At 39.3% G+C, this 25,994-nt stretch overlaps 1 protein-coding gene across 9 annotated transcripts in view; it reads right to left on the bottom strand.

Annotated features, from left to right (window-relative positions):
* The window catches only part of Dlgap1 (DLG associated protein 1), an 870,386-nt gene that overhangs the window by 622,627 nt on the left and 221,765 nt on the right, over positions 1 to 25,994 (bottom strand). For 3 of the 9 annotated variants that reach the window (XM_087567550.1, XM_087567553.1, XM_087567556.1), the window contains exon 3: positions 2,789 to 2,888. The exons of the other annotated variants lie outside the window; for them this stretch is intronic. The gene's annotated coding sequence lies outside the window, so the exon portion shown is untranslated. The remainder of the gene's footprint in view (positions 1 to 2,788; positions 2,889 to 25,994) is intronic. 9 annotated transcript variants of the gene reach the window in all.

Below are 25,994 nucleotides of genomic sequence, written 5' to 3'. Positions count from 1 at the left end.
AGATTTGATGCCGGAGGGAGTAGGGAGGCCTGGCAGTGGGGGAGGCATCCTCTTGGATACAAGTTGGGGAGAAGCAATGGGATAAGGAACTGAGGGAGGGCAGACTGGGAGTGGGGCAATGACTGGACTGTAAAATAAAATAAAAGGAATAAAAAAGTGAGAGGAGAAACTTTTCCTTCTGGACACCTCAGACTTGACACTTAGTGCTACAGCCCTTTTGCTCTCAGCCTGAGAATAAAGCACCACGAGGAAGGGCTGAGCCCAGACCATCACAAAGCGGCCAATTTGAAGCCAGGATAGAACATACATGTCTTTTATTTAATTTTTTATTCTTCTAAGCTCTGAACCTTTTTGTGTAAGGAAATAACTTCATCATCACTGTCATCACTGTTTAAAAGACTTTTGGGAAACATATTCTGTTTGTTATTATGGAAAATGTAGCGATCGAAAAAATGCTCAAGCTAGAAATAGAAATGAGAAAAGTAGAACAGCCTTATTCACAGGGAGAATGTTATCCTCTACCCTCTTGGTAGCTAATTGCAAAGGAGCTGCTGTTACTGTGGTTTTGAATACGATGGAGAGGAGGACGAGTAACAGATCAAGTCAACCATTCTGAAAAGTGTTGTGGTAATAGAGGTGATGTGATGCAACCCTTACAGTGTCAGGAGAGGTGATAGGTGTGGACAGGAGCAAATGGTAGCTCAGGGACCCTGGAAAAGCAGACTCTGGAGATCCAGGGCATAAGATGATGTCTGGCTTGCAAGAGCTCACTGCTCAGCAGTGTTTGAGAGAAGAAAGCTTCACCCTAATGGGTGAATGCAAAATGGCTACTCAGCTACTGGCAGTCCAGTTTCTGAGAGGCCATATCAGTGCCTGAGGGAGGAAGGATGAGGTCCCGAAGAAGGACACACAATATTTCACCTGGACACCTCTGGACCTCCTACCTACTCCACAGTTCAGTGCAATTTTCCTACAGCTCTGTTCAATTACTACTTCTCTTCTGGAGGGTTCAGGACCTAACTAAATTGGGTGACTAAAGTACACCCAATTCAACCTCATTCAGTGACCTCGGAGCATAAAGTTCAGCTCATGGGAAAACTCTTCCTAGACCAACAGAATTGATTAATGGTGTTCTCATGGCTCATGGCCTGTTCCACAACACAGTTCATTTGTAAGACTTTTTTAGTTTGTTGAGGATGTATACACTCCACTTTCTGTTAATGGTAATTGCCTAGTATGTGAGTTTTGGATATATACTCAAAGAATAACCATATGGCAATGATCAGAAACACATATTTGAAATGAAGTGTCACAGGTGACACACGGGCAATGCCGGGATGTAGCCAAAACCGTGCAACTATGCATCTTTCTTGGCTTAAACCAATAGAACAATAGTATTGATTGGAAAGGTGACTCAAGTGTGATCAATAGACCCCTATATGCTTGGCTAGTGAAAGGTAACTCCAATGGACCAGACATTTTTTCACAATTTTTACTGCTGTGTCTGATACAATTTTAACTGCACACAGGGTATCTATCCCCCAGGACAGTGAGCAAGAGGAATAATAAATGCTGCAGATTATTTTTAATGATATGACAGCCTATCCAAGAATCAACATAAAGTTCCAGAGCTGAGTAAACAAGATTTTTATTTACCTTTCTTTCTCTCTCTCTCTCTCTCTCTCTCTCTCTCTCTCTCTCTCTCTCTCTCTCTTTCTTTCTTTCTTTCCCTCAGTGGTTCCCAGATAGAAAACAGACACATCACAACTGAGGTTTAGAAACATGGTCCATTACATCTGAGCTGGGTCTTTGAATCTATTTCCTGATTTATGAGCAGACCTTCAGTTTAAGTTCAGCACTTTCACCTACATCTAAGGAAACAGAACAGCCCAGAGAGCTTGGTAGCCCAGATGGGACAGTCTAGGCACTGAGGACAGTGGTCTCAGCAGTGGTTCTAGGGAGAGACAGGATCCAACCTGAAGTTGAAAGATATTGTTATCTTAACCAAACTATAGGAATCTAATTTTGAAGTTAGAGGTAGAAATTTCTTTCCTTACCTCCATACTGAGGTATGAGGATGGAACCACCCTCACAGAAGAGTCGCCATGACAATCCTCCTAGATTTTCTAGAGCTGTGGTGACAGGAACCTCCAGGTGGCCTGGGCCTTACACCAAGAGATGAGCTTTAGTGGCATCAGTCATAAGCAGCTTGTAAAGAATGATAACAGGGATGTGCCATTCGGTAAAGGCGTGACACATGCGATTGATGGGACATAGCAATGTGTCAGCTCTTGCCATTACTCAATGTTACTGGGAATATCAAAGAGATTGTTCAGTTTTAATTTTTGGTGGTGTCTTAGGGTTCTACTGCTGTGAACAGATGCCATGACCAAACAGCCCTTATGAGGACAAAATTTGATTGGTATTGGCTTATATGTTCAGAGGTTCGGTCCATATCATCAAGGTGGGATCATGGCAGCATCCAGGCAGGCATGGTGCAGGAGAAACTGAGAGTTCTACATCTTCAGATGAAGACCACTAGGAGAAGAATGACTTCCAGGAAGCTAAGAGGAGGGTATCAAAGCCAACCCCCATAGTGACGCACTTCCTCTCACAAGGCCACATCTATGCCAACAAGGCCACATTTCCTAAATGTGGCCAAGCATATTCAAACTATCATAGGTAGGTTCTTCCTTTTAAATCTGGGAAACATTAGGCTCATTTTTTCCCCAAGTGGTAGACTATGATATGAGTTGATACACCTTTGCAGTTCAGGGAGAGCACTGACCTTTGATATGTTTTCCTCATGGAATATTTTCAATCACCTCAGCAGAATTAGCAGAGATAGGGAGAATCCTAGAAGGAAGCCAGCATGCCCTGTATTTTACCTAGAAACAACAGTAATCATATTACACCCCTCTGCAGAGAAAACAAAGATCAGGGTTTTCAGACATGTATGAGACAGCAGCCTTGTTAATCTGACTGACTCAGTGCAGGCAAGTGAGAGAATGCCAGCATTAAATCCTTGAACTAACATGCTTTCCTGAGTTCAGGTTTTCCTTCATGGCAAGAAACATTCCTTCCTAATTCCTACCCCAATTGAGCCACTGAGGAGAGAACTGAAACATCTTGTCCTGTTTGAACACTTTACATCTGTACAATAGGTGTCTAGTGTAGGTTTCTAAAGCTGTTCCCATTTACCACAGTGTGTACGAGCCGATTGCTTCCTGAATATTTCTTTTATTAATTAGTGGAGATAGCCCTAGTCAGAAAACATTTTCCCCTCAGCATTATAATCTGCACAGGTTGCATTGAACATCTCTGAGCTGTGACAGAAATGCCGGCAGGCAGGCAACGTGCTGCTTTTCATGTCCAGCTCTAGCAGAAAGGGCAGGGGACATCGTGTCATGGAAATGATGAGCTTGTGATGCCTCTAGCTGAGCCTTAAATATCACCAGAGCCATTTATGCTTTATAGCACACCCTCTTCATCAATAACTCCTGCCTGGCAGGTTTTGCTATTACTATGGAAATAGATATGATTTGTAGGTTCCTTGAACAGGACTCATAATGATGCCACATAATGGGGATATGTATGAAATTATCTAATTGTTGTCACATGCTTTTAATAAAATCATTCATAATACAAATATTCTAGTTCATCTGAAGTCAAGTATAGGACACATAAATTATCTTTGCTGTGGTTGTAGTGCTGAATGGTTGAACGTAGGGCCTTAAGTGTGCTAGACGAATACACTACCTCTGTATATTTCTAGACCTGTAAATTATTTTGAATATAAATATTCTATTACTGGGGCTAGTGAGATGATTCAGCAGTTAAGAGGATGTACATCTCTTGGAGAAGACCTGACTTTGGTTCCCAACACTCATACAGGGCTGCTTATGACCACCTATAACTCCAGTTCCAGGGCATTTAAATGTCCTTTTCTAGTCTCCCTGAGACCTGAACTCATGCATATAACTCCTGTTATACATATGCACATAATTAAAAGAAAACATAGAATCTTTAAAAATCTCATTACTGTCACATTTAGTATGACATGGATTTCAATGTTCAAAACATTTTTATTAGGAAGGCACAATAAGTCAGATCAATTAATGAGCACAGTAATTACATTTGTTATGAATAGCCAGATTACAAGATTTAGCTAAAACAAAACTAAATTAATTGATATTATTTCACCAAGTTCTTTTCCTCCTGTATATTAATGTGCAATCATAACACATCTACTGTTTCATCTGATTGTACATGTATTGAATAAGTATGTTTGGATATTAATCCAAGCATTGTGATAAAGTTTTGAGGTATACTCGTTAAATTAATACACTCTCTGCTCATCTTGAAGCATATTTCAGAGAAAACAAGGGCCAAAAGATGAATATTGATCATAGGAAATTTTATCTGTGATCTGAAGGCAACGGAAGAATGTTGAAGCGTCTGTAGGAGAGGAACAATTATCCTCTCTACTCAGGGTTAGCTGGGAAAAGGACTGGGGGTCCAGTCGGAGGGAACACCTCTGAAATTCAGGCAAGCCATAATGCCTGGCAGGGCTTTGAATGAGAGGGAAGTGAACAATGGTGTAGGAGAAACACTGGGAGGGTGTGGTAAGTCTATAAGGCATAACTCTGAGATGTGACATGACAACATTCTTCTCAAGATGCAATTCAGCCCTCCGGATCAACATAAGATGGCAGCCTTCACAGATACGTAATCCTGCAAGAACACAGGTTTGATCCTTGGAAATGGTGGGAAAAAATCATATAGATTTGAAATGTCATAATGGAAATCCTGGCATATCCCAGTGGGAGCTACACAGATGCAAAGGTTAATCAAGCTAAGAAGCACGGAGGAGTGTGGGAGCAGCCACCGTACTACAGGGCAAGGTTTATGCAAGGAACAAGGCAAAACAACAAGAAGAAACATTAGGTTTCCAGTATTTGGAGCTGACAAAGATTAAACTGTGACAGAAACGCAGGTGGCAGGTAATGTGCTGCTTCATGCTCAGTACTGACAGGAGGGATGGGGGACACTGAGCTCCAAATGTCATTGAACATGATGGTTTTGTAATGCCACCCGATGAACCATGAATACCACGAAAGCCATTATGCCCTACAACACATCCTCTCTATCATTAACTCCCAGATGAAAGTTTCTGGACAAGAGGATTGGAAAGCAGCCGCATACGTTAGAGGAAAGGTGGGGCATGTGTATGTTGTGGGTGTGGGAGAGACAGAGAGAGATAGAAAGACAGAGAAAGGCAGAGAGGAAGCAGTGAGATTTGGACATGGTTGAATGTGTCTGTAAATTCAGAGTCCACTTAGGGAGATTTCCTGATGTGGGACTGAGGGGTCTTAGATCATGACCAAAGAAGCTTCCATGAGAGCTCAGTACTCTGCATCGAATAGTTGCTCCAGATGAGAAGGCTGGAAACTGTGGAAGGCATGACTCCTGACGAAGCTTCCCTGTGAAGCCTGTGAAAGTATAGCAAAGGATCAGAGGAGCCTTTGGGTCTTCCTTTTGAAAGACAGAAATGTTTTTAACATTGTAAGAAGGAGAGCAAAGGAGAGGAAAACAATAGGGTCAAAATGAAGTGGCAGGTAAACTGGCCAACAGATGAGATGAACACAGAGATTAGGCCACTGGGCTGTGGGGAAAGTGGGTCAGTGGGTCACAGACAGAGCAAGGTGTGCAGTATGAAAAGGTGAGGGTTTGTATTGGTCTTATCCAGTATAAAACTCGCATTTCTGATTTCACTCACAGAGAAGCCAGATTTTCTGTTCCTACAGTGAGACTGACAAGCATTTTCTTGTGTTGACACCATGACAATTACACAGTCCATGTGGTAAAAGAAACAGGGTCCTTTCCTAAAAGGAAGGGACCGTGTTAGAAGTAGAGTAGAAGCAGAGGGTATAACTTGCCTCAGTCATCCAAGGTCATCTGGGGTCATCTCAGCATCTCCTCACAGTTTGCTGTGGGCACAGAAGAGCCCTGTCTGCTTTACCATTTCTTAGACAAGAATACCAATATAAAGTATCCCCATCTTCTCTAAGACAACTACAAAACATCGTCTCCCGAGTATTGACCATTGCATAGTTACAGTAGTTATCAAACTAGGAAGGTGACTGGAACTCATTAACCTTAGCAGTGAGCTGCATTCTGACCTTGGCCTAATCAGGCCAATTTTCTACTCTAGAGAACATGATTAATTATCTGGTTCATTTAGAGAAGGAAACCCAACAGAAAAAGCAAACAACAAAACAAAAACCATATGCTGTTTCCCCTTCATTATCAGGACTTTACTGCGTCTCTTTCTTCGTAGAGTACATCTCTCCTTTGAAAGAACAAAGTGGAATGAAATGAAGAGAGCATCTGAGACCTGCAAATAGTTATGGGAAGAAACAGCCAATAATTTCTCGGTGAAACTGAAGTGAGTTTCTTGTAAAAATCAGATGTATTCTCCCGGTACTAGACTATATTGTGTGCTAGTTTCATTCTCCATGCGAAGAAACAAGTTTATGCTATACTTAATATATCTGTATAGGATGAGGAGAGTGATAACCCTCATCTAATATACTTGGGGACATTGTCAGACATACTAATTACCTTTACAAATTTAAATCATATCATTTACTACTGGAAAAATAATTCAACCTAGAGATATAGTGCACATCTTTAGTTATCTGCTAACAGGTTATAGCAAGTTATAACAGGTTATAGCAAGTCAGCCAATGAGGCTGTGTAGGAATGGATCATAGGAAGCACCAAGCACCTTATTCTCCAATATCTTTATATTTGAGTACAGACGTTGTCTGACTCCCACAACTTTCAAGAGAGGGTGTTCACCAACAGCTAAGGGACAAATAGTCTCTATTTTTAGTGATTCGGATTCACCCCCTATCATCAACATTCCCACTGGACCCGAGGGTGTTCTGTTATATTGATTGCCCAAATGAAGCTCATTAGGAAATACTCTTGGAAGGAAAGCAGCCATTGCTTGATTGCGCAGTCACCATTGCCCGCTTATGTGGCCAAGGGTAGGGGGAACAGTCTTCCCCTTTCATGAAAACAGATGGCTGCATTTACCAGCCAAAGCAAAGATGGCCAGTGTTAATTTGGGGCATCCTCTTGGTGCCAAGGACATTGGTACATTTTTTTTTTAAAAAAACCACTCAAGTAATAGGTTGCTTGTTGTGTTTAAAATAAGCTTGGTGCTGCTCTCATGGCAAAAGTAATGGCTATGCCCTGGCAATCTGGCTGTTCCTAACCCAGGAGCCTCTTTTGTTCTGCCAAAAGCTGGGGTAGGAACAGGTTTGGCAAGGAAGATGGATCTGGAAAACTCAGTGTACAAGGTCAACAGTTACTTCAGGGGAGAAACAAAAACAGCTAACTGTGAAGCAATTTTAGAATGTGCAAATATATCACATCCTTGAAATTCAGCATCCTCCCCTCTGATTTTAATGACTGCTCTCTAGAATTTCCTTCCTGCTTATCCTTTATTTATATTCATGGTCAAAGCCTGTAGACAGCATTTTGAATGCCAAGGAAGATGGTGAGCATGCCACACACAAACGTGGTTTTTGAAGCATAAGTAAATATCTATTAGCTTAATAAGACAATGAGCCTATCTTTGAATTTACTTTTTATCTGTCATTGTAGGATTTCAGTATTGAGAAAAGCACAAAGTACCCAGAATAAAGGTCTCTTTTGTAGCATCAAATTGGACTAAAGTTTTTTAACTAATTTATTTTTAGCTTAATTTTAATTTGCTTGAAAAACGAGGATAAAATACATTTCGATAATCACATTAGTCACCTATAGTTTTCTCTATTACTACTGTCTTGCATGAACAGGAGATATTTGTTGTAAGCAGTAAGCCAGTTTCATATTTCTAACTGAGGCCCATCGTCTACACGAAGGTTCATTTTGTACTTTCTGTCACTTTTGACAAGAATAGTGTTCTATTTTTTATCATTACATCATATCTAACTGTATACTTTTCCATATATTCAACCTCCCCTCCTCCCTCACTGGACTCTTGGTAGTTATCAATCTTAGTGACCATATCTTGTTTCCTTCTCCAAAATGTAATATATGGGGATTATGCAGCACACAGCCCTCACAGACTCTCCTCTTTCATTTGGTGATAGGCAAATGTCAGCTTCCTCCCTGTTTCTTTGAAGTATGGTTGCTCCCCTCCTATCACACTGCATCGATGCAGTGCATTCTGTATCCATTCACTAACTTTAGGGCATCATGATTGCTTCTAATCTCTACCAAGAATGGACAACGCTGATATACATGCACACAGTCATTGTGAGCAGGTAACTTCTCAACCGACGTGTACAAGAACTTAGGAATTTGATCATCAGGATATAATAGCCATATTTTAGAGAAATAGAGTATCTTCCAAGGTGGTCATACCATGATGCATTCTCACCAGCAACATCGAGAGTTTCAGTTACTCTGCATTTTGTAAGCACTTGGCATTGTCTGCTCTTTGTATCTTAGACATTTTAGATGGTTCGCAGTAGCATCTTGCCTTATTGCCCTGTTCCCAGAGATGAAAAGATGTGATTATCTTTACTCTCCCTTGCTATCAGTATGTCTTTTTGTACTGAGGTATATGTCATCATTTTCAAATTTGATTAGTTATTTTGTTACTGTAGAATTTTCACAATTTTGGTCCTAAGTACTTAATCAAATATGTATTTTACAAATATGTTCTCCCTGTGTCTAGCTTTTCTTTTCATTCTCTTAACTGTGTCTTTTGCAGAGAACTTTTAAGAAAGAGACTAAAATAGAAGTTTCTTTTCCTTTCACAGACTGTTTCACTTTCTCTTTTATTGTCTATATGTTTTATATGTTTCCAAACTAACAAGTTGGTTTAGTATTGATTTTAACTTAATTTTTGTATCTTTATTTACTTTTGAGAATTATACTTTATATATTTTTATCATATTCTTTCCCTTCCCAGATCCTCTGCCAGACCCCTAACCCATTCAGTTTCATGTTCTTTCTCTCTTTTAAAAAACGAAGGAAAAGCCCAGCTATACCACTTCTAGGCATATACCCAAATGATACTCCAACATACAACAAAGACACATGCTCCACTATGTTCATAGCAGCCTTATTTATAATAGCCAGAAGCTGGAAAGAACCCAGATTCCCTTTAACAGAGAAATGGGTACAGAAAATGTGGAACATCTACACAATGGAGTACTATTCACCTATCAAAAACAATGACTTTGAAATTCATAGGCAAATGAATGGAACTAGAAAATATTCTGAGTGAGGTAACCCAATCACAAAACACACACACACACACACACACACACACACGAACATACAAACACACAAACACACCATAAAGTTCATTTTGAGTTTATCAACTACTCCTGATTGGATGGTCTTGCTGACTAGTCCTGGCTCTCTCTGCTTTCCCAACTCTTTGAAAGTATTTTATGTAGATAACACCAGTATTCATGATCACAGATTTTTATTATTTCTTCACTTGTTTAAAAAACTATTTTAAGTTCCCTGTATTTATTTTCTTATTTCAGTATCTAGGATTTCCAGTAATGTTAAATAGGAGTAAGGATGCCCTTGCTTTGTATCATTCTTTGCAGAGAGGCATCTAGTTTCTTGCCATTAAGCCTGACACTGTGTAGGTTGTTTGTAATGCTTTACAAGCTCAAATTATCTCTAATCCTAGTTTGTCACTGCTGTCTTCAACACCCTCCTTAGCTTCTCTGCGTGGTGGTGGAGAGGAGTCCACTGGCTGAATGTCTGATCGTGGTAGGACACTATCCATCCTTGTTACCAGGAACTGCGGGTGAGCATAACAGTGTATGTCTCAGTGATGTTAGCACTTGCAGGCTATCCTTTCTGCTACAACAGTGAGTGTCTTTAGTATATAAGTAATTTGTTTATGTAACCTCTCAGCCACTGTGATCAAACCTCCCATTCACCTCCTTTTACTTCTGCACTGACGTTCCAAAGTCTGACATCCCTCTAAACTTTCCCAAGTACCAAATTGTTAATAACGAATAACTCCCATCCTCTCTCTCCTCCTTGCTGGGCTTCTAGGTCCAATGAGTTTAGTTTTCATTCACCAGTGTCTGCTGGTGTAAGTTATTTTCCTTCCACTGCATCAGATTTTCTCAGACAATTTTATCTAATCCATGGTTTTATTTTCTTCTATTCATTAGGTGATATTTAAATCATATATTTCCAAAATTCTTTCTAGTTTCTAAGACAGTAGAGTTCTTACTTTCTTTCATTATTCACATATCTCAAGACACATCATGTTCAACATTTCCCAATGTAATCTAATATAATGTTGTCAACATTCAGCTAGGTCTTTGCTTTTATTTTTTTCTTCCCTTTCATGTATATTCATTGGGTTTTGAAATGTTGGTATTTATTTTATGTTAAGTAATTCACTCATAAGCTCTCCATGACAGACACAGGCCAATTTTTAACCTCACTGAACTTGACGTAGAAGAATCTGGAATTCCAGGTGTGATAGAAACATAAAGACATTAACAATCATACATTTCATAGTGGAAGTTCAGATGAACACATGATGTTAAAAACTCAAAGCAGTTGGTTCAGATATTTAAGAGCCCACAAATTAAAACAACCAACTTATAACTATGCATTCCACTGATTGCAACCCAGAATGAAGAATACTTTTATATAAACAAAGACTGAAGATTGCGAATAGTTTGTAACAGCATTCTACAAGGAGGAATTAAACACATATTACAGGCCTTATGAAGTTGGTCCTGGTTAGAGAGTAGCATGGAGGAATAATGAGACGCAGAAATAATTATAATATTATAATGTTATAATAACATGTGATTTCTTATCTCTGTAATTATGAAACATCTACACCAGAGTAAAATCTTTATTTCCCTAGAGAGTAAAATCAGTTCTGTTTACTGTTCCTCTTATTTATTTATTTGAAGAACTATACCAAGAACAGATCCAGTTTTGAACTTTTTACATTTTCCTGGACTCTGACGGTAAAATGTGTTTTTTTTGAAGTCATGCATAATTCCGTAAACCTCAAGTTTATGTATCAACTTCTGAAAACAACTCTAAATATCCTTTAGAATGCACATTTTTGGAGTTGTAATCCCAATAGAATTGTTTCTTTTACATCTCTTTCTGCAGTATGAAGCTTTGCTATTCCCTCTCCTCATTGAGGAAAGAGAAACAACCCTATGAACCATATATACTCAGTTCTCACAGGGCCAGCTGTGTGAGGAAGAGGGGCTATATTTAAGGGTCGAATCATAATTTTATATATAATTATTAACTATAATTTCATAACATGTTTATATAAGTAGATAAGTATTTGTTCTAATAATTTAAATACAACGTGGGAAATTTTAGCAATCCTAATGGGATTGAACCCAATGAACACTTAAAAAGCAGCCCCATGGGATCTGTCCATGGTCCTGAAGAGCGTGTCCCAAGGGATTGCTTTATTATTTAGTCAATATATACTAAACAATCACAATTGCCTGTCGAGTATGCTTTTAGTTGCTTATTTCTTGTGAAATAGATTGTCTCCCGAAAGGATGCACCTACTGTAGTCAGAAATAATGAAATTATTCAATACATCACTATTTGGTGATAACATATCTCAAATGTCTTCAAAACCTTACACATAAGAACATTCTAAATGTCACTTGTAGCAAAAACCGAATTACATATAATAAGGTGTCTTCTCGTGAGGGCGTGTGTATTTTACATTACACCCATTTCCAATATTACTTTCCATACTCACACGTTCTGTCCCGGATGCTGTAGCAGCTAGTCTCCAGCAAACTACCAAGTTGATTGCCATGGACTGGGGCTATCTTTAGTGGAGCAAGTGATTATCAGACAGGACAAAATGGGAAACTGGAATTTTTTCTCCCTCTTATTGCTTTGACAGAAGAACCAGGAAACTGTTTGGTATTTTAGATATCAACATTTTCACTGTGTGATCTATTCAGGGGGTTTCCAATACTTTCTGAGCTCATTCTCTTATCAGTTCACTTAAAATATTTCTATCCCTCACTAGATTGAGGGTGAAAGGAAAAGGGAGAAGAATTGGGGGATGTGGAGTAGGAAGATGGAGAAAGAGGCAGAGACAGAGAGACAGATGGAATTTTTGTAAATAAAATTTTCATTTAGAAATTATTCATATAAGCCATTCGAGTGTATCCTATTTTCTGATAGGCCCAGAGCTGATATAGAAGCTTCCAAATCACAACCAACATATCCAACTATTAGACAAGAAGTGAGTATAAATTGTACACAATACTAAGATGTACATATTAGTGTGGATGACAAATACACACCATGGATAGTAACAGAGGGATGCTTGATTACTGTTCAAGCACCAATTGTAGTCCATGCATTCATTCTTAGTTATATATGTTAATGCATGCTGGTCGAACTTATTAAGATTGTGTGCTTGTTTATTTGATTAATTAATTTGACACAAGTTAGAATAACCTTGGAAGACAATCTTAATGAAGTATATATAAAACCCAGATCAAGTTGGCCTATGTACTTGTCCATCAGTGACTGTCTTGATCTTGATTATTAATGGATGTAGGAAGACTGTACTTACTGTAGGCAGCACCATTCCCTAGGCACAATATCCTTGAATGGTAAATGGGATGAGAAAACCATCTGAGAGCAAGAAATCAAATAAGGAAGGATGTGTTTGCTCCCTCTTTGTTCTTCTTTTATGGATGAATGTGATTTACTGCTTGGACTTCTACTTTCTTCTTCAAAATGATGGACGGTAAATTGGCATTGTAAGCCCTTTCCTTTCATATATTGCTTTTATCGGGAAATATGCCACATCAGCAGAAATGATCATAGAATATTACATAAGTTAGATATTATGATTTCGTAATTTAGAGGGTACTATGAAATTAGCTAAACACCATAGAATAAAACTTTAGCAAAAACAATGAATTCTTTTGTCACATTTTGACTTTTTAAATTTTATACAGAGAAAAACAAGCACAAAAGTATTATGTCCCACAATCCCTACTTAAAAAATAGACATTTGTCAGAAGCTGCAACCTTATTAAAGACAAAACAAAAATCACAAAACTTAAGTGAATCTTTTTCTATGTTGGGTATAAAAGTATATGCCATGCTAGACTAAAGGCCTGGGTTTGATCCTTGGGACCCATGGTGTAATGACTACTCTTTGTTGTCGATTTGACTGCATCTGTAATTAACTAAAATTCAAAAATAATCCTTCTTCAGGATTCCAGCATATTACTGAAGAACAGGTAAGACATTTGGCCTCATGGACAGATAAAGTTCTGGACTCTTGGATTTTCTGTTTAGAGGTAGTTATTGATGGATTTGCTGGAGCAGTCTGTAAGTCATTCTCATAAAACCCCATATATACACATATATGTATATGTATAGAGGGGAATTCATTCTGTAAGTTCTGCTACCCTGACTAAGACACATAATGAAAGAAAACCAACTTCTGAAGGTTGTCCTCTGACCTCCACGGGAAAAAGAAGGCCTCAAAGTAAGTGGTAACATTGGAGAAAGTATTTCAGCTTCTTTTTGATAAATTACAGTTGATTATTGCCTTCCTTTTTAGCATTTTTAATGTAGCAAATATAGTCAGAATATTATACTTTCTGTTTTAACTGTACTTTATCAAAATTAAAAGATTTCTTTTGAAAATCAAGTTTGTGATTATACTTCAAGTATCCCAAGTTTTACTCCGGGATCAATTTGACAAAAACTCAAAATACACATAAAAATCATACCCTGTCTTCTCCAAGCAAAAGATACATGAAGCTTCTTTCTTTGATTTAGATATTTTTGTCTGTTGTAGTTAGAAGGTCAAACAGACACGACCTCCAATCACTGTTACAGGGTTGCTGTAGTTGGTTGTTATTGTGACTGAATCAACCAAAATATAAACTTCGTATTATTCCAGTGAGGGACTTTCTCATTCATATTATTTGAACCTATCCTGTTACTGAAGCATTCCTTCATGGACAGTAGAAGACTTTCAAGAGACTGAGAGGACATCTCTCCAGGAATCCTCCAGGTCTTCAGCACTACACAGGGACTACATATACTTCCAGTCTCTCGGCCTGAGTGCCAGCGTTTCACGTCACTAGTGTGAGACAGCTATTGTTGGACTACTGGGGCTATATCACACAAGCCAATCTAATAAATGTCTTCCATATCTATATGCATATATACACAATCTTACAATGTGACATATCTCATATGTAATAAAAATATCTCGCAAATAATACCTTATACGTATTCATTCTATCAGCTCTGTTCCTTTAGATAATTCTGACTGGCAATAGTCTCCAGTAAATATTAATAATGGTGTCAAAACCACCTTAAAAGTACTGGAGAACTTCCCAGTTGATTTATACAGTAAAACATTATATTAGTAGTACTTAAATTCAACTTTTAATTAGCCATGACACATATGCTTTAGAGCTGAGGAAGCGCTCTGGGACTAACAATGCTTAATAAGCCCAAGGTCAGGAGGGACCAAGAAAAGCTTCTGAGTCAACACAGGTAATGCATATTCCCAGATTCCTTACAATTCATCAGCCCATCCGATCCCAACCCAAACTGGCTCATCCTCCATTCTACTCACAGTGATTCTCTTTGAAATAGCCGTGATTTTAACTTTGATAGAGAAGCTATATTGATGGGAAATATTTTGTGTAACAAAGTCATCCAAACAGCACTTTTCTTTGAACTTTATTTTAGCAAACATGTATTCTCTCAGGAGCATAACAGGCAAACAGATTTAGAAGCAGTTTGAAAACTAGAGTCGTTATGTAAGTAGGAAAACTAGTTCCGTCACCACCTCACATCATGTCCTCTGATTATCTTGGCAACTTGCCTAAACGCCAGCATTCTTCACGGCCTTTTATAGTTCATAAAGATAAAATTGCACAAAGAATTCAGAAGCAGCATAAAGGTGTGCGGTAGCAGAGAGGCAAAGTCACCTAGACCCTAACACTATTATTTTATTATTTCCTTTCTTCCTGCCTCCTGCCTCTCTCTCCCCCTTCCTTGTCTCCTGTCTCTCTCTCCTTGCCCTCCCTACTTTCCTCCTTTTTTAAAATCAAGTAAACTAAAATAGAAACTATAAAATTTCAAATCCAATTCTACCTCATTTGTGATCAATTCCCTGCCTTCACCAAAGGCTAGCATTGGATCATTTGGCGCGGGGCTGCAGACCATGTGTGCCTTCTTTCTAACATCTACAATGTGAAACCTGTCATTTGGTTCCCTGAAAGCACATATTCTGTCCTTTGATGGAGAAATTCATAACGTTATGAAGCACAGCACATCCATCTTGTTCCCCCATGGTGGCCACTACAACACAGTGGACAGTACCTGGCCATTAACTTGATTGTACTGAATTTATAGATCACCCTTTCGTTTCAAAATTTCCTAAATTGCTTATAGGCAGTGTGTAAAACTGGGGAGGCACAAAGTCAAGGAAAAGGAAAGGAACTTGACTATCAAGATAGCTACAACTCCATTTCCATGTACGCTGTGAAACAGCAACAGCACCTTGATTGGTAGAAAAAGAAAACTTGGTAGGGTGGAAACACAGCTCACTGGAATAGGGTTTGCTTATCATGTCACAGGCCTGGGGATGGGAAAGGGAGAGAAGGAGAATCAAGAAGAGGACCAAACAAAGGAGATGATATAAAGGAGATAAAAGGAAGTGAGGGAGAGAAGCAGGAGAGAGAGAAGGAGGGAGGAAAGAGGATAGATAGATAGATAGATAGATAGATAGATAGATAGATAGATACATATATACATACATACATACATAGATACATACATAGATAGATACACAGATACACAGATAGCTAGCTAGCTAGCTAGATAGATAGATAGATACACAGATAGATACACAGATAGATACATAGATAGATACATAGATAGATACATAGATAGATAACACACAGGAGTTCTTGGTTGGATTTAGTATTAGGATCAGGGACTGCTAAGTATTTTTAGGTCGGAAGTAAACTTATCTAGAAAAATGCTGTATATTTGATTACAAAACCTCCAAATAATTAGGAATTGCTGCTGTGTTCGGTAAAGGAGGTAATAAGAATAAGAGAGTATTAAATCAGGATGACTTATCATCAACTCAAAATGACACATACAGTATTGCTTGGGCAATGGTAAGGTTCAAAGGATGATGCACGAAACTGTTGCTGGCTGTGGGAGCCATATTGGATCTGGGCCTGGTTGCTTTGTCACGGTGTGGCACAAGAAGTTTACATTCACAGAATGTTGTCAGCCTGAACAAGACCCTTCTGGGTCTCCAACAAGGTTTGACCCCTGCTGAGCCCTGCCCTTGCATGTGGAAGCCTTTTGTCCCCAACTGGGAACAGTCTGGCCAGGTACTTCTCACCCGAGTCAGAGTTAGGCTGGCCTTCCTGGTTATGTCCCTAATTTATTCAGGCCACATAGTGGTCCTTTGTTACCGAAGTCTCAGCCAGGGTTCCCCACTGTGCTTGACAGATACCTGCTAAGTGGTGTTCTTTGGATATATAGTTTGGTCAATAAAGAAACCAGAAGCTCTCTTCCTCTTCTGGCTTGACACGAATAACCTGTGTGTGTGTGCTTCTTTCATCCTGCAGGCTCGGTAGATTCTCGGTACCGTGTCGGTGCTGGCGCCCACAGCTGGCATGAGCTGAGGGGGATGGGGCCTGACTTACTGACATGACAGCTGCCCATGGTAGAAGAAGAAGAGAAGAGGAGGAAGCCGAGAACTGCAGACTGAGTAATTTCTAGTTGTGAGGAGGCAGGTGGTGGTGAGCAACGGTTGGGTGATTCCTGATGGAAGCCCGAGATAATGCCATGTGTACCTTGGAGGGAAAGTTGCTTCTGCTTGTCCACGAAATAACAGATGCTCTGTGTATGCAACTCTCATCCCTGCAATGATCTGAGTCTCTTTCTGAAGCTGCTGAGAGTTGGTTTTTAGCACTGTGCAGTAAAGCATTCAATAGACATTGCTTGGTTGTATCTTTATCTTGGTAGGCAATGCCTTCTCCTACTCACCTGAACTCATCAAATGCCTTTACTATTCTCGGAACTGAGGAACAAATCAAAGTTACATGTATTGGCATGGACTACAGTCTTACACATTTTAATATTTCATATTTCCCACAGCAACACATGAGTATTTCCTTGGATACTGTTCATTAGACACAGCAATGTATTTTAGGATATTTCCTGGGCTCAGATCTTGCATCAGCCCCGGGTTGGAGTTAGGTAAGACACAAAGTCTGTCACCAAAGATTACACACTAAAGATAAGTACTTCCTGCCTTGAGATTTTGTGGGAATTCCATTAATAACACATACAATGGCTGTCCCATATAGATTGGAGCTAAAGTAGAGGCAGACTTCATTAGTAATCTAATAACAGATCAAGTTAGTCATTTAACACTGTCTTCATTGGACATTCCAGTAGAATGCACGTCATGGAGGGCTCACAGAGAAACAGCAAGAAGGAGCCGTGATGATGTACAGTAAGGCTTTTTCTCCCTCAGTGTGCTCAGAGATTTGCCTTCTCTTAAGCCACTGTAACACATGAGAGTGACTGTCAAGTGCTAGGCAAAAGAGACTCCGTGACTCAGGCAATGCGACACAGTTCAGACCCTTGAAACATCTGTGTGTCCACCTCTTAAATGAGTTATTTTCATGCTTGAATGCAGCATGCTTGACTCTCATATTGAGCACTGGTATTTCTCTTAGAAGGGACAGTTCCTACTACATCAATGAAAGCAATGCTATCTATACATTTATTTTTCCAATCGAAGTGTAAGTATCTGGGATATACATCCCTACTAACTTCTAGGACATTAAATAAAATTTGTTCTTATACCTTTTCACCATTTCCATTAAACATGCATAGGACAATTAACAATTGTTTTTTTCTTTCTACATTTTTATTTTTTTTTATATGGGGGAGTCACATATTGCTGCAGCATGGGTATGGATGTTGGGGGAAATTTTTCAGGACCTGATTCTCTCCTCTAAGCATGTGGAGCTTGGGGATCAAACTCAGGTCTTCAGGCCTAGCAGCAAATATGTACCTACTAAGCCACCTACCTTAAAGGCTCAGGAATGAACAATTTGATGAGATAGATTTAGTGGCATGGCTTAGCACGTGAGACCAACATTCTGCTGTCATTGGAAATGACCTACTCTGTGGCCCCTCCTTCTTCTGAACCAGGCAGAATCTAAACACAAAGTTCTGTAGAATTACACAAGACTTAGCTACCACTATCTATCTATCTATCTATCTATCTATCTATCTATCTATCTATCTATCTATCTATCTATCTATTTATTTATTTATTTTTACACTCTAGATTTTATTCCTCTCCCAGTCCACCCTCTGACTGTTCCACATCCTATACCTTCTTCCTCTCCCACCCCTGTCTCCACAAGGATGTCCCTGCTCCACCCCCACCCCCAGACCTCTGAACTCCCTGGGGCCTCCAGTCTCTTGAAGGTTAGGTGCGTCTTCTCTGACTGAACCCAGACCTGGGAGTCCTCTGCTGTATATGTGTTGGGGGCCTCAACTCAGCTGGTGTATGCTGCCTGGTTGGTAGTCCAGTGTCTGAGAGATCTCAGGGGTCCAGGTTAATTGAGACTGCTGGTCCTCCTACAGGGTTGCCCTCCTCCTCAGCTTCCTCCAGCTTTTTCACAATTCAACAGAGGGGTCAGCGGATTTGTTCATTTGTTGGGTCATGATAGGTCCCTTTTTGTAAGCACTCCATAGCCTTAGTAATGGTACCAGGCCTTGGGGCCTCCCCTTGAACTGGATCCCCTTTGAGCCTGTCATAGGACCTTCTATTGAAGGTCCCAGGGGACACTGCTGAAAGCTATTAATTATCTCTGTATTGGGATGGAGGAAGCCCTGATGAGGGAAATGTTATGAAGACTTCACTAAATCTGAGATCACTTTATGACCAAGTAATATTTGAAGCTAATCTTTGATATATTTTTTGAATTTGAAGTAATCTTTGATACACATCTCTTAGAAACAGAATTGCAGATCCTGTATTAGAAACCCTTTCAACCTATACTGCAATAGACAGATTCATCTACTGCCTCTGGTAATAGCATCAAGTCTCTTTCTCAGTCTCAGATGGTCTTAAGTTTTGCTTTGTGGATTTGTTATTTATAAATGTAAATAATGAATACTCAGCACTGTGTATTCACAGATGCCAGGCATTCAGGGCAAATATAGGCAAAGTGTCCTGGATTATATTCTTTACTCTCTCACATATTTAAAAACTTGTTTGTAAAACTATGCTTTGTGAGAGGGTAGTGAAAAGTGCTAAGCCTGACATGAATATAGGCTCACTCACAGATCTGGCTCATAATTACACACACACACACACACACACACACACACACACACATGGCATACAAAAGGTACATACGAATGATTGGCTCACTAAGTATGAGCTTATGATTGGATGCTCATGCTATACTATAAGTCATGAAGCAAATGTCTATATCTAGATAAATATCCTAGTTATGGAAGTCAGGACAGGAACTCATCCAGGAGGACAGGAACCTAGAGGCAGGAGCTGAGGTATAGACTATGAAGGGGTGCTGCTTGCTGGATTGCTCATCATGGCTTCCCAGCCTGCTTTCTTTTAGACCTAGGACCACCAGCTCAAGGACGGCATCACCCACAATGGTCCTGGTGCTCCCCCATCAAATACTAATTAAGGAAGTGAACCACAGATAAATCTTATGAAGGCATTTGTCAATTGACCTTCTATCCTTTCAGATAACCCTAGCTTCTGTCAAGTTGATGTATGATTAATTAACACGTTAAATATTTGGAATAAAAGCAATTTCCACATTAAATGGTAACAGTAGTTCGCTAGAGAACTATAATATTAAGAAGTTGTTTAACTTTCTATTTATAGATTGACTAGCTAAATTTTATCCTGTGCACAATATACTTTAGTAATATAAAATTAAACTATACTGGATCATGATTTGTGGGAATCCCCAACTTCTAAATTTCACATTTCTTCTGAACATTTTCGTAGATCTTCCTACCCACCTGTTCTCTATGACATTGTAGTGGGTGACAGGAGGAGGAAGTTGAGCCTACTTAGCCCAGCAAGTGTCCCTTATTCATTTTAGGCTTGCCTGACAGTGATGAGGCCTCATGCTGGTCACTTGCTGCCATCTGGTCATGGGTCTCTTGGGGGGTTTGCTGCAGTTCTCCAGCTGCTGTGGTTTCTATCTCATTAACAGGTGACATCTGAAAAGCCCAGCTGGCCAAAGTTCTAACACAGCATTCTCTAGTCAGTTGGTGTTCCAAGCAGGTGACATTGTCATCTCTAATTTCTGTGCATTCCTGTGTCCCCCTTTCTCTCTCTACCCTGCCAACATCAGTGGACGTGTGTGTGTGTGTGTATGTGTGTGTGTGTGTGTGTGTGTGTGTGTGTGTGTGTCTACTTTTGCAGCATATATATGTGTATGAAAAAAGCTCAGGGGATTTAGGGAGAAACTCTTTGTTGTCATTTCTCAAAACATCCTAGCAGATATTTGTTTTCTTGCTGTTTTTCATTTATAATACTCATTTCCCTTCTTAATCGGATACCCAGTTCTTGAGAAGGGGATCTTCTCCCTCAACAGATATAATCTTAGTGCAATTTTAAATACTGAAACCCCAAAGAGTCTCTGGAAGCTTCTTCTGATAGGAATTTGAATTGAAAGAACAAGCAACACCTACAAGGATGATTGGAGTCAACGGCTTTACTCTGGAGAAAAGAGGAAAAGGCACTATAGCATCCAAGGGCAGTTTTCACACTCTGAGAGCTTTGTGTGTCATGTTGTCTGATACGGGCACTGGCTTAATTTACTATCTATTGTCATGAAAATACACTGTAAAGAACAGCAACTTGGGGAGGAAATGGTTTTCCACACCACAGCCCTTCATGGAGGGAAATCAAGCCAAGGACTCAAGCAGGAACCTAGAGGCAGTAACTGAAGCAGAAGGCATGGAGGACTACTGCTTACTGGATTGCTCAATCCTAGTTTTCTCAATCTTCTTTCTTACACACTCAAGACCACCTTCCCTGGGAAAGTTGTCCAGAGAGGGCTGGGCCCTTCCACCACAATCATCAATCAAGAAAATGCCCCTGAGGCTTTGTCTAGAGACCATCTGATGGGGGCATTTTCTCAATTGATAATTCCTCTTATTAGTTAACTAAACTTGTGTCACTGAGAAAAAGCTCACCAGGACACACACTTTGCAGCCCTTTCTACAGACTTTTTACCTTCTCAGGCACATTGGGAAGCAGTCCTCATCTGTACATGCTACCCACAGTTGGTTTTTATTTGTCACAGATCTCACTACTCACCGGTTTTGAGGGAAAGAAGAGGAACACCGGGCGCCCAAGTTACAAGTTGATTGGCATTCACCATGAGCAAATGGCTCCAGTGACAGCACGTATTAAGACAAGTTATGGTGACATGAATCACTTTGCAATTATTTTATATCACTGATTATGCCTAGCACCAGATGAATCACTATGAGTCTGTAACGCTATAAAGGAAATATTATGATGCAATCTTGTTACGCACACAAAGCAAAAAGCTCACTTGGATATTTCACCTGTACAAACAGTCTCCAGATGTCATATACCATGCAGGGCTTTGTTATGATAGTACTTCCAAGTCTGGGAAGCAATTCTCATCATCTGTGAATGAGAGGGGCCACTTCTTCAAATGATCAGGAGTTAAATGAGACAATACCTTTGAATATTCTTAGGAAAACCCCTTCCCCATTTACACCCGAAGTCTATGGAGACATTACAGACTATTTCTTAGTATTTGACACAGAAAATCAATTTTAGGCTTCTTTGAAGAAACATTTAAAAGATTGAGATTGAAGTCATTTAGATCACACAAAAGAACAAATCTAGTCTGGTAAATCAATTTGACAACCTCTTGACAATGTTTTGATGAAGAGCATTTTCTTTTAATTAAACAGAAGCAGGAAAGACTTCTTAATATCGGAATATCTTAAAATTATGCAAATATACATGTGAAGTTTTGAGAAATATTATCCCCCATTTTAGAGTTATTTTTGGTATAATTCCTTGAAAACAATGTATTGTTTACTGAGTAGTTTTGCTGCATAAGAAAAAAACAATAATGATAGAAGGTAATGAGGGATTATATATTTATAGTACCATTGTCTTTGTTAGATCTAGTCAAATACTGTAATGGTTGCCTTTTCAGACTACTGAAAGCCAAGCAGCTGGCAATGAAGTCTTTAAGCCTACAAATGCTACAAAGTAACAATCTCACAAAAGTAACCTTCTGCATCTAAATCACATGGTGTTACTTTTCAATAGAGCCCACTTGACAGACAACCCAATTATTGACTGACAACTCCTTAACTCTGAAAGGATAGGGATGAATGCCAATGACAAACTTTTCTTGTAATTTTCATGAACATAGTTGAGATGGTTTTTTGATTGGCTGTATCACTGAGAAGACAGAAGACAACAACAGCCAATGTTATGGACTACACAACTTTGGAGAATGCTACAGGTGTCACAGAATATTGTATAGGATCTCCGAAGTTAAGAGTCAAGTCAGATCATCACCAGGAGTTACCAAAATAGCAACTGAGAAAATGCATCCTATTCATACACGGTCTTTAAGTTTTTGGACTGATACATATGTTTGTCTGTATTTATGAAGGACAGTGTGGTATTTTTCAGTGGGACCTGGGATGGAGTGGGTGGGTGGGGGAGCACCCTCATAGAATCAGGGAAGGGGGATGTGATAGGAGTTTTCAGAAAGGGAAATCAGGAAAGAGACATTTGAAATGTAAATAAAGGAACTATCCAATAAAAAGAACCAATGATCTCCAGTTATAAGCCTTCTAAATGGCTAGCCGATATCACATCACAAAACATTATATAGAATGAATGGCTGTATTTATACCAAATCTAATATTTAGTGTCTCCTCTCTCTTCTCTCTCTCTGTAAATATAAATTATATACATTTAATATATTCATACACAAACATCAGCAACAAGTAAAGAAAAATATCTCATGATTTCAAGATGTAATAAGAGGGGGTGCATGGGAGGGGTTAGAGGAAGAAAAGGGAAGGGGATGATGTAATTATATTTTCATTTAAAACATTACTAAATCCTAATTTTAAAAACTAACCTTATCCTATATCAAAGCGGTAGCGTGAGTGAAAGGTCCTAATAGCCCTAACCAGAGGTATAGCATCTCAATGCCTGCTTCCACAAATCATCAGATATGAAGCCAAATGTCTTCTATGTGAAGCCAAACTTCACAGCCCTCCTTGCTAACGAGCATGCCCTGAAGACTGTCAGTCACAGAGTCTAAAATAATGCTCATTTAGAAGGTTAAAGCATAAGGTGGTTAGGTCCCTCCGTGTGGGTCAGTGGAGTTGGTTCAACTTTGGGAACACAATTTTCAGTCAAGTGAAGTGCCACAGATCCTAACATATCTTTTGCATACTCTTTTTGTTTATTTAAACCTCTTCATTCATCTTCTTACTCCTTCAAGAATGTCAAATTTGCCCTCCAAAGAGATGCTTCATCTTCTTGTGCTTCACTCGTGCTTAAGATTCTCAGCAAGATGCCTTTCCTGAAATGAAAACTACTTATCCCGTTGCTGGTTTCCAATAGGCAAGGCCATCTCAGTAAAGGCATTGTGTCTTTTGATCATATAGAATTTTTATGATGTTTTTCTCAGTGAGAAATACATGTAGTTTTCTCATGCATTGTTTTCCTCAAGGACGTGACAGTGTAGTTTATTCTGTCTGGACTTTAACAATCTTGTTGCCATTCTTTTCTGTGTAATGAGCTTTGACTGTATCAAACTTACCACCAGATAACACATAGGTAAAAATAAACATTATTAGCTTAAGAGACTAAGAATTGAAAAGAATATAGAACCGTAAGTCATTTGGGAATATTTTCTTAAAAAACTCACTACTAAACAAATCTCTTAAAATTAAGATTTTTCTGGTAAAGCAATGCTTATAAGAACCAGACAGAATGCTTAGAGACAAAGAGAAACTAAGCCGATAGATTCTCTACGCATGTGTGACTAAATGTGAAAATATAATGCATAGAATACAGCACATATATTAAATGAGTCACATAATCAGGCCTACAAGGTATTTCCAGCGTTTTTACTTCCCTAATGTGAACTGAATTGCTAAGAACGTTTGAATCTGAAAGGTGGTTCATTTCAAGGACCAATCCCTATTGCCGGCCTACTCATAAACTCCATGTTTTTTTTTCTTTTTTGTTTATGAAATCATATGAACTTACAGAATTTCATTTGGGTCACCGATGACAGATAGTAAGGGGAACACAAGAGGTAAATGCCTTTTGACCCCAGTGTCCTGAGGCCCATAGATCCCCGGCTCTCTGCCGGCCATGCTAGTTGGATGTTTGTCCTGAAGGGGAGGACTGCCTGCGCCTCTCTGCTCTCTTTGTTTGCTCAGGCAGCTCAACCCAGGCTTACGGAAGGCCAACGCAATGTGACCCAGCTTTGCGCTACGATTTTTCTCACCAAAAAAATCCGGCTCCATAACTGGTTATTCATTTCTGAAATTCTGGGACCTTAAGGATCCTGAACACACCGGGTCATGGCTAGGCCCAGAGTTCTTGAATCGGCGAGTCCGTGGGGAGATCCTATATTACGTTTTTATGTTTACTAGCAATTTCTTGTTACTCTGCAAAGGAATGAGTGTAGCGCTGCATTTCCATACCTACTTTGTTGGTTTGTCTGTCTGTTTGTTGCTACTTCCTTCCCCACCCCCATCCCCTCCTCTCTCTTTCTCATCCCTTTCTCCTCAAGGATATCTTCCTGTCCCCGTGTCCCTTGCATTCTAAAATCCTCTTTTTTGGAGGCATCTTTTCCTCACCACCTACTCCCTTAACATCCCCCACCATGGCCTCTTGTCCAGTTCCCTCTGTACACACAGATATGTATAGAATAATATATGAGTTCCGCATTGGGAAAAAGTAGCAAGTATTTTTGAATCTGTCTTACATTAGATGATTTTCAGTTTCAGTCCTTGTCTTGGAAAATGCCACGGTTTCAGTTTTCCTCATGGCTGAACTAAATACCAGTGTTTGTATAACGACACAACTTTTGTTCATTTGTCTATCGATGGACATCGGGACGATCTCCACCTTACAGATAAGTAAGCATCTCTATGATACATTGCCTGAGGCTCCTTGAAATACATACCTAAGAGTGGTACATATGGTCATCCAATTTTTCTTTTTTGAGGAGCCTCTATACTGACTTCCATGGTGGCCATACCATTTAACATTCTCAACAACAATTGCTGGGAACTAATTAAAAAAAATAACCACTCATAATAATTTAAAAATTAAAAAATGAAAACTCTGTAAGAATTGACCAAAGAGGTGAAAGGCATTTTCACTAAAGTTTTAAGAAATTGAATAATTTTTACAAAACAGAATAACTCTACATTTATGGATTGGCAGAATGGATATTGTGAACATTATCTAATATACTGTCTAGGCTGAACGCAACTCTCATTAAAATTCCAGTGGTACTCATTTGAGAACTAGAAACAATTCTAAAGTTCATAGGGAAGCACAAAGGTCCTGAACAGCAAAGGCAGTCCTGAGCAGAAAGACCAAAAACTTGATCTTAAGTCATACTCTGGGTCAACACTAACACAAACAGACATGTCAAACAAAGGAATAGGACAGCCAGATATAAACCTTCAAAGATATAACTATCTAACTCGACAAAGGTGTCAAAAACACCTTGTAGAAAAGATAAAGCAGGGCACCAATAAAAACCAGATATTAATAGGTAGAAAAATGGAACTAGGTC

Source organism: Rattus norvegicus, chromosome 9 (assembly GCF_021556685.1).
Source record: "Rattus norvegicus strain SHRSP/BbbUtx chromosome 9, alternate assembly SHRSP_T2T, whole genome shotgun sequence".
Taxonomy (NCBI): Eukaryota; Metazoa; Chordata; class Mammalia; order Rodentia; family Muridae; genus Rattus; species Rattus norvegicus.
This window is presented reverse-complemented; position numbering and strand designations above follow the sequence as displayed.